The following is a 9,268-nucleotide window of genomic DNA, read 5'->3' as shown; positions in this document are numbered from 1 at the left end:
GGAGAATCTTCTATCACTTCAACTACTGAACGTGGATATCTGTCGATCAGCCATCGGTAGAATGACGGTATTCCCATATTTGGAGAATTAATTTATTAATGAATTGAGAAGAGCGTTAAGATGAGTTTTTGAATTAGGGTTTTAAGCCATTTAGGGTTTTAGTTTGGAACTTTGGGAGATGCCGGCACTTACTTATCAGGTTAAAGAACAGGTAAGAAACGCCACATTTGAAAACGGGCCGGGTCGAATTCGAGTCTCCAGGTTCAATAGCTTTTTCATCGTTTATTTCGGACCTTTGATCGTTAGAAGAAAAATGGAGTCCACATATGAGAGAACAAGTCAAAAATTACGGTTTAAATAGTAAAATAACGGCCAAAAAATAATTTGTTGGAGCAAAAAATTCCTAACAAACGGGGCCTTAAGGGCTGGCTGTTGGCCATTAATGAATTATTTGACCGCTACAAATAATTCATGTGACAACACATGTGACTACCTCAAAACATTTGCCCTTATCCCTTCCATTTCTTGCCCTTACCCACCAAAGAAACACTCAAGCCCTTTCCACTTAGCGCCGACCAACAAGAGACCCACAACGGCCGACGACGAACTGAACTTTATGGTGGAATATCTTCACTTGCAACAGCCAGGAGATGAAACTTCCATTTTTCCAAAGATTCAGACAGTTTTATTCCACGCAAGCACCATGGACGAAGCCACCCAACAATTCTCGTCGCCCGTCCGGTTAGCTATGTCCTCCGCACCTACAACGTCGTCGACCAAATGGATCCCGCCCACACACCAGTACGTCGTCGAACTCCAACATTTTTGATTTCGTTCACTTTTTCATAAAATTGCAAATGACCCGAACATTAGGATTCAATTGTTTCTAGTGTATTTGTTAAATTGTAATTATTGTAGTAATCAGCTTCGTTCTCTATTTCTCACTATGATTTTGGGCAAAAGTGATATTGTGGCAAGTTGAAATGCAACTGCCTCCTGGTTGGCATCTCAACTGCTGTATGCATTAGGCTACCCTTTTTTTGAAGTATTATTTTTGCCAAGTACTCTTCTACGAAATCTGCCCCTTGAACTATACTACCGTAAATGGAGACTACCATGTTCTATGCAATTTTTGGAAAATAGTCTTGGTTGCACCCCTGTGCTTGTGCTCGCTACATTCCCCTTTAGTGATAGCATCACTCATTCATTTGTATCTTTGTTACTTCTGTTAGCTATTCTGTTGAAGTATAGCACTACTAGTGATGATAAAAACAAAGTGTTAAGTATAGCCATTGTGTTTTGACGATTCAAACATGACATTCTTCACAAAAACATTCTGTGGGTGCACATGTGCTCGAGGTGAACTATTCCTACAGTAATACAATTCCTGTACTAAATGGCATCCATTGTTTCAAAATAAGACATATACACAAACTCATTCACGTTTACTTTTTTGTCAATTTCAAATTTTTGATTTGTAGATATTTTACAATCTTTCAATTCGTATAATGAAAATTCTGGAATTTTCTCATTCGTGATGCCCCACTTGACTTCGCAATTTGGACATGGTCCGCTGCACAACTCGTTCGCTGCATAGGAGTTGGGTTGAGCCTCAGTTTCGAAACCTTATGCTCGGTGGAATGCCTCGAAGACCCAAACATTCATTGCGGCGTGCGAAACCGCCATTGTCGAGGGCCATTGCAGCGGTCGTTGTTTTACGAAACAAGGCTGGGCCCAAATCTCCACGCTGTTCAACTCAGCCATCGGGCACAATTGGACAAAGCAACAACTACGCAACCATTGGGACGTCATGCGTCGAACCTACCGACGTCTCTCTGATCTGTTAAAGGGCAGCGGAGTCGAGTACAACGCATCCATCGGCCGAGTCGTCGCATCGGAAGAATGGTGAAATAGGAAGATTAAGGTAACCGTTTCAATTCACCGTACACATTTCACAATGTCGAACCAACTATCCCGTTCATTATTTTTCGGTACATTTGGAATGCCCTTTTTCTTATTCTTCCTCTTTTTTTGTGCCTTTTTCCCAGGAGAATAAAGACTACAAGGAGTTCAATGTCAAGCGAGATATACATTCGCTATCATCCACTTTTCAACGACAGTTACGACGGGTAGAAGTACGCGGTCACGCCGACTAAGTTGTGCCTAACAGGGTTCGAGCTGTTTGAGGACAGTGCGCTCGAAGACAATCGAGATACAATCTCGGTCGACGGGGAAAGTAGTGGTTCAAGCGATGAGGCTGAGGAAATGCCTGGTGGATCCCGCATTAACGTATCCGATACCACAAACGGCAATAAAATGAAGTCCTCCGGTGCGACACGATGGGGTAAGAAGAAAAAAAGTCTGCATGTGAGCTTTCGTTCTTAATCGACCGGGCCACCAATGCCGCAAAGGAAGTGGTGGCGAAGCTTAATACCACGATGGCCTCAAATGACAACAACGACGCTGCCTGAGTAGAAGAGTTGTTGGCGACTGGACGGCTCGAATGGCGTGCACCGCTATACTTTTTCGTCCTGCTATTCTGGCTCAAAAGCGCTATCGAGACATGCTCGACGTTATGGAAGATGCGGATGAAAATTTTGAATGGATTGAGTGGCTTTTCAACGAGCGGGACAAGCAATTTCACCTTTGATTGTACACGTTAGATGTACTTATGTATTGTTCCTAAAAAAATTTTAACTTCTGTATTCAACTGTCTATACCCGTTGAACCCTACTGTTTTAAAATGCGCTGTGTGCTTTGATGTGAAAATCGTTTTCGCTTGTTCATCACGGTCATTTTATCACGTTAATAATTTACACGTCGAATGAGGCAACTGTAGGTCGAACTAGATGTAACATGATATTTGTCACGATCCGCGCTCACAAATTTAACAAGTTTGCACGAGAAAATTTTGGATATTAACAAAACTGTTGACGCTAAGAATTTGTGGAAGTTAAAAAACTGTCAAAAAAAGTTAGCATAAAAAGATTTGTTCAGAGCAAAAATCTTTTGTACAAAAATGCACGTTTCACGAGTAAATATTCTTTGCGAGTGCACTATTATTGGCACATTTCCTACAACTTGACAACTACAGTACACCATTGCTCCCAATCTCATGCATATTTTTTGTAAGTGCACTATTATTGATACAGTTTCTACAACTTGACAGCTACAGTACACCATTGCTCCCAATCTCATGCATATTTTTTGTAAGTGCACTATTATTGATACAGTTTCTACAACTTGACAGCTACAGTACACCATTGCACAGAATGTACTTCCAATCATTCTCACTTTCTATAAAAGCCCATGCACTGAGTAGAGAATAACAAAATGCGGAGTTGTAAGGGTGTGTGATGAAATTGCGTTCTACACAACTCCAGAACCCGCTTTTGTTGTGTAATTTTAGTAATTCATCATGTTTTGCATTACAAATGACTTGAACTTCAACTGCGTTCTACTATCGAGGTCCAACTCAGATGACGAATGCGATGAAGACCAGTTTCTCTACAACTTGGTGGCCGATGCAGCGGCTTGGCTTTCATACTGTAGAATTTCCGATAATGACGCAAGAAAATATTACAACAGGCAACAACGTCATATACAATGTTTTCCTTTCTCAAGGAACGATCACATGTTTATGATGGAAGCAATGGGTGAGAATAGTCAGATGTGCTTTCAAGAATTTCGTATGTATCCTGCAATGCTCCGACATTTCGCTCATGTGTTGCACGATGAGCATGGGCTATGCAGCAACCAGCATGTTGACATCTACGAGCAAGTTGGCATGTTCGTATGCATATTAGCACACGGGAAGGGATATCAGTAAGTGACAACGATTTTCAACTATTCATTGCAAACTGTATGTCACTACGTTTAAGAGGTTCCAAGTGTGGTCGTCGCGCTTTCAACACGCCTGATTCAACCTAGTGAGAACTACAATGACAGTGTCGAGGCATACAGGCCGGCTCTGAGCAAGCATCCATTGTTCAGAGATTGCATCGGAGCTATTGACGAAACGCATGTCAAAGCTATGCTACCGCGGCATGAGCATCTAAACTTCACAGGGCAAAAAGATGTGCCGACACAGAATGTGCTGGCTGCTTGTGACTTTAATTTATACTTCACGTTCGTGCTTGCAGGGTACTCTGGCAATACACATGATGCGTGCATGCTTGCATGTGCTATCCATGATCCGAAAATACATTTCCCGTTACCGGCCCCGGGAAAGTACTATTTAGTGGATTCCGTGTTTGCTCATCGCCCTAGCTATATGGCCCCCTACAAAGGGTCCGACCTACTGTACCATTTCCAGCAGTTTCAAGACAAGAGAATGGGACGTCGTCGTAGACTTCGAAATGCATGAAAAAGTTTAACTTCAGGCACTCGTCCTTTAAGAATGTTATTGAACGTGCATTCGGTGTGTGGAAAGAAAGATGGAAGATCTTGGATCACATGCTAGCTATCCCTTCCCAATGCAAGTAGCCATTGTGGTTGCAACGATAGGGATACATAATTTCATGCGGCGTTCAGGAGTGGTAGACACAACGTTCACGAGAGCGAAGGTAGATGAAGATGCAGCCGAGGTGGAGCTTCCCAATGCAGAAGATGAAATGCATGCCGAAATACATGCACCGAAAATGCAACGAAGTGAGTTGGACAAATTTCGAGATTATATGGCGCAGCAGCCATAATGCCAATATGTTTCTGAAATATTCTAAAGCCTTGCATGTAATTTTTATGAAAATGTTTGCTTTCCTGATTGTAAAAGTGCACTGCGGTAGGGGCCAATTATTGACCATCTTTCACGAAAATTTCTAAGGCCCAACTATTTCCCTTCTTTAACGTGTTTATGGTGCGCATTTCCTTGGTACAATGAACTTGAAATTTTTTTTGCCAAACCTACACAGTTGTACAGTGTTTCATACAAATAATTATGCACTTGAAATCATATTTTTCCTTAATTTTGAACACACCCTTAACTTTACTCTTTGCAAAAAATGCTCATCATGCACTACCCTATTTTTTGTACATAGCACTTCGTAATAGAATTAAAATACTTCTATTCGTAGACACTCTTGAGCGTAGTTGATAGAATAAAATGTTTCCGAATTGAAGCTTTTTACTTTTCCAAAGTTACATTTTTTGAAAACATAACCCGTTTTCATACAAAACATTTTATTATTAACAATGAACGTATAAGCGAAAATATGTTTACAACAGAATTTCAAGATGTTATTTATCAATTTTAATTTTCCACATTTCTTTGGTAAAATTCGATAGTTAAAGTGAAGCGAACATCACGGTCCGCGTGCACGTTAGGTTGTCGTGATGTTCCAGTTGCTGTTGAATTTTTGTGATGATTTTTACAACAATATGGGAGGGCAACCACAAAGGTGGAATGATAAACAGTGGCCCATTTCATGTCAAAAATTTGGAAAATGTTTGATGGGGTGTGATATGAATTCTTGGGAAATGTGTAATAAATCCAATTTTTTTACTTTTCAACAGGTGGAATCTATCAACTTGATGAAGACACGGACAAAGGGTAAAGTTGGAAATTTAGGATTTTTGAATTCAAATCAAAAGATAAAATATTATGTAGGTCCCACATTGATTTGACGGGAAAAATATATTTTAGATAAAAATGATGACCAAACGGGGGCTTATATTTTCTTACTTTTTTCTTAGAAGTATCAAAATCAAATAGTTTAAAAAGGGTAACATGACTAACTCACTTTTGTTCAAAAAACTGAAAAAAAAAAAAAAAAAAAAAAAAACCTTCTTTTAAAATTTTTNTATTTTTAGCTGCATTCATATTGTACCATCGTGCTACTGTCACCCCTTACCACCACAACAATATCAGAATAATTGAAGCACCATCACCATCATCATCATCGTGACACCATTATCACATTTAGATATTGATCTTAGCATAGATCAACATTCAAACCCAAATATGGGTATGGATCTAAATTTAGATCTAGAAAGAGATGGTGGTGGAGATGTTAGCCGTGACGGCGATGGCAGCTACTGTTGATACTAAGACGTACAAAGGGCTAGCACCGAAGAAAACTTGAAATTTAGAGCCTCAATTAGAAAAAATAAGTGTGGAAAAGATAATTCAATTGCAAGAAAAATATGATTCAAATGTTGTGAATTTAGAAGCAAGAGGGAACACCAATTAGAAATTGAATTTAGAGAAAAAGATTAAGTAAAAATTGAGTTGCAAGATAAATTTTCACGTCAATGGTGGTAGGTGAGGTGGTGGGATACTAGAGTTTTTGTGGTGCTTAGGTTGTGTTTGGAATGGTGAGAAAAAAAACATGGGATATAAAAGGGTGTTCAATTAAAACAAAGTAATTTTAATTAAAGATTTGATTGAAATGAGTAATTATCAACAAGAAATAAAATGATAATTCAATTTTTATAACAAAAGTAGGAATTTTATGCAATTACCACAATTGAGAAACATAAAGGTTCAGGTGGCCAAGTGTAGAAGGTATCATGCCGCCACATTACTCTAAAGAAAATAGAAGTAACTATTTAGTTAAGGAGTTTTACTTCTAGATAAGATTTACGGCTATTATGGGAATGATTTTGAAAAAAAATAAAAATATAACAATCCAAGTTATATTGTTCATTAAGTGCATGTATGATTTTGTAATACTGAATAAAATTAAATGATTTATGATAGATAAAAAGTTCAATAATTTTTTCATGGGGAAGTAGATTAAATTTTTTTTTTTTTATAGTGGGGGAAAAATGTCTATTGCTAATAAATTAATGAAAAATGTCTAATATGACATGTGAAAAGCATAAGTTTGCCCTTTTTGCATAAATGTTCACAATATTGTGGGCCTAGATGGTATCCAAGATAGAGGAAAGGATACTATCATGAGACCAAGATTTCATGTACTATGGAGGCATGTGAAGTAGTTCAAGGCTCGTACATAACTTAGCTCTCGAGAGAAGTTGTTAGTATACTTTAGAAAATTAGTCTGCTAAGCAAAAAAATAAATAAATAAAAATAGAAATCCATCTTCTACTCTCTACAAAATATTCTTTCCTACCCAATTGTGGTGTTCTTTGTCTTATACTTCTGTTCATCAACATTGTCGAGATCGAAATTGTAACAAGAGTTTACTATTAGACTTTATGATTTTCTCATAACATTGTGTTGTTCCTAAGGAGCGATTATTGAAAAAAGACTGAGATTTATACATATACGTTTTGTTTTGAAGAAGTCACTCGTTTCCTTAACAAATTAGGTAGTTGAAAGTTCATCTACAAATAAGATTCTATCATCGAGGATTTGGGACTCTGAATTTTACACCCTTGTTTGGTTTGTTTTGATTTGCTAAATCTCATATCCGAATTTGAAACAATCAAAAAATCATTAGATTACTACATAACAAAATCATTGAAAATATTATAGTAATGTCCTCTCTATTGAGAGAAATTCAATGGAAAAATATTAATGATCACTGCATTCTACGTTTGAGAGCATGTCACACCCTTTTGTATGCAAATAAAACACATCAATATTTGAAATAATAGGTAACATGAAATTTTTTTTATATTTTCGACTGAAAATAGTCATTTGGTAATGCTATGGAACTAGTCACTTGAAAGTTCACTAGCATAGTTTATGCAATAAATAGAGTAATTTGAAACAAACGTTACATGTGGACACAATGGAAACTAAGGCATACAAATGGAATTGATCTCCTAACCACCAGGTGACGTGCCATGTGCAATGTCACCTAAGCACCAGTACGTAAGAGATTAGTCCTGAACATATAAATACATGGAGGCACGATAGTTAATCAATAAGTATATGATCATTTTTTCCGATCATTAATTCATTTGAACTTCCATTGATACATGCAATCATACAGCTCCTCTTGACATACTCAATATATTATGATGGAAATGCTTTGCTTAGCCAGTCTACTTATTATTGAATTTTCATCTTTTATCTCCAAAAGAAGGCATCTAGGAATTTTTGAAGTTCAGTAATTTGTAAACCCTTAGGTATGATGTTTTCATGAAATTTGCATTATCTATTCGCACAAATAAATAGTCCGCCATAGAATAACATAGGTTACAATCTTTCCTTACCAATTTTCCCACTTTCAATATTGAAATTTTTTTTGTTTCCATGTTAAAACTATGTTTGAGCCACATTTTTTTCTAAAAAATACATTCTTAAATGGTGATTTAATATCATTTCAACCACACATTTTTCAATAAAATAATATTATATGCAAATTCAGAACTTTTCTTTATTTTTTAACCATACATTTCTCATCAATACACTATTCAAAAATACATTCTAAAGAAAATAATGTGGCTCAAACAAGGGCTAAATATATCAGTAGCAAGACCTAATCTAATATTTAGAGGATCTAATGCAAAATTTAGCCGCCTTCTATTAATTATTTTCTAACTCAATGAATCAACTAGATGCCTAATTTTGTCGTCGAAACTTTTATTACTTGAGTGATAGCTAAGTTGTGTTGCCATCTCATATATTCCAAACACTCTTAAGTTTTGGTATTACAGGAAAATAACTTAAGACCTTTGCTGGAATTTTTTATCAATTTTTTTAGTCCGTTGGTTAACTTTCTATCTTGAACAACCACATTTTGGACATACCTCAGCATTTTCAAGCTCATTTTCTATATTAGATAACAACCATTCAAGAAGGCGTGTATCTTCTTGATGAGTGTAATTCACTCATTAAACTAAAGCCTCTAAATCACGTTTTTTGATGTGTTTTTAGGCATTTTTGAATGTTTTGATGTGTGCGTTCGTGTTGTTTTGCAGTTTGGACAACTCTCGAGAAAATACCACTATTGGGAACCTATGATGAGGAAAAATGATGATCAATGAAATGGAGCATGAATAAGCAAGTATTGAATAAGATTGGAGTAAAAAATAGGTTTAGAAAACAAAGTGAAAAGAAGCAAAGTAGTGGCATTGGCGCCACGACGCCGAAAAAGGGGCGTCATGGCGGCCCAAAGCTATGAATTCCAGCAGAACCACTAGCGCCATGGCGCCCAATGAAGACCAACTGAAGCAGAAACTCTGGCGCTACAGCACCAGACCTGGGCGCCATGGCACCAGTTACCATGATAAACGCGACACCATGGCGCCAAATCCCGAAATGTTAAAACCCAAATTTTTAATTATCTTTTCGGCCCAAAAATCATACCCTAACCCTTGAGGACTCTTAGAAAATATAAATACCAAGATGAAGAAC

The sequence above is a fragment of the Olea europaea genome, chromosome 12 (genome assembly GCF_002742605.1).
Source record: "Olea europaea var. sylvestris chromosome 12, O_europaea_v1, whole genome shotgun sequence".
Lineage (NCBI taxonomy): Eukaryota > Viridiplantae > Streptophyta > Magnoliopsida > Lamiales > Oleaceae > Olea > Olea europaea.
This window is presented reverse-complemented; position numbering follows the sequence as displayed.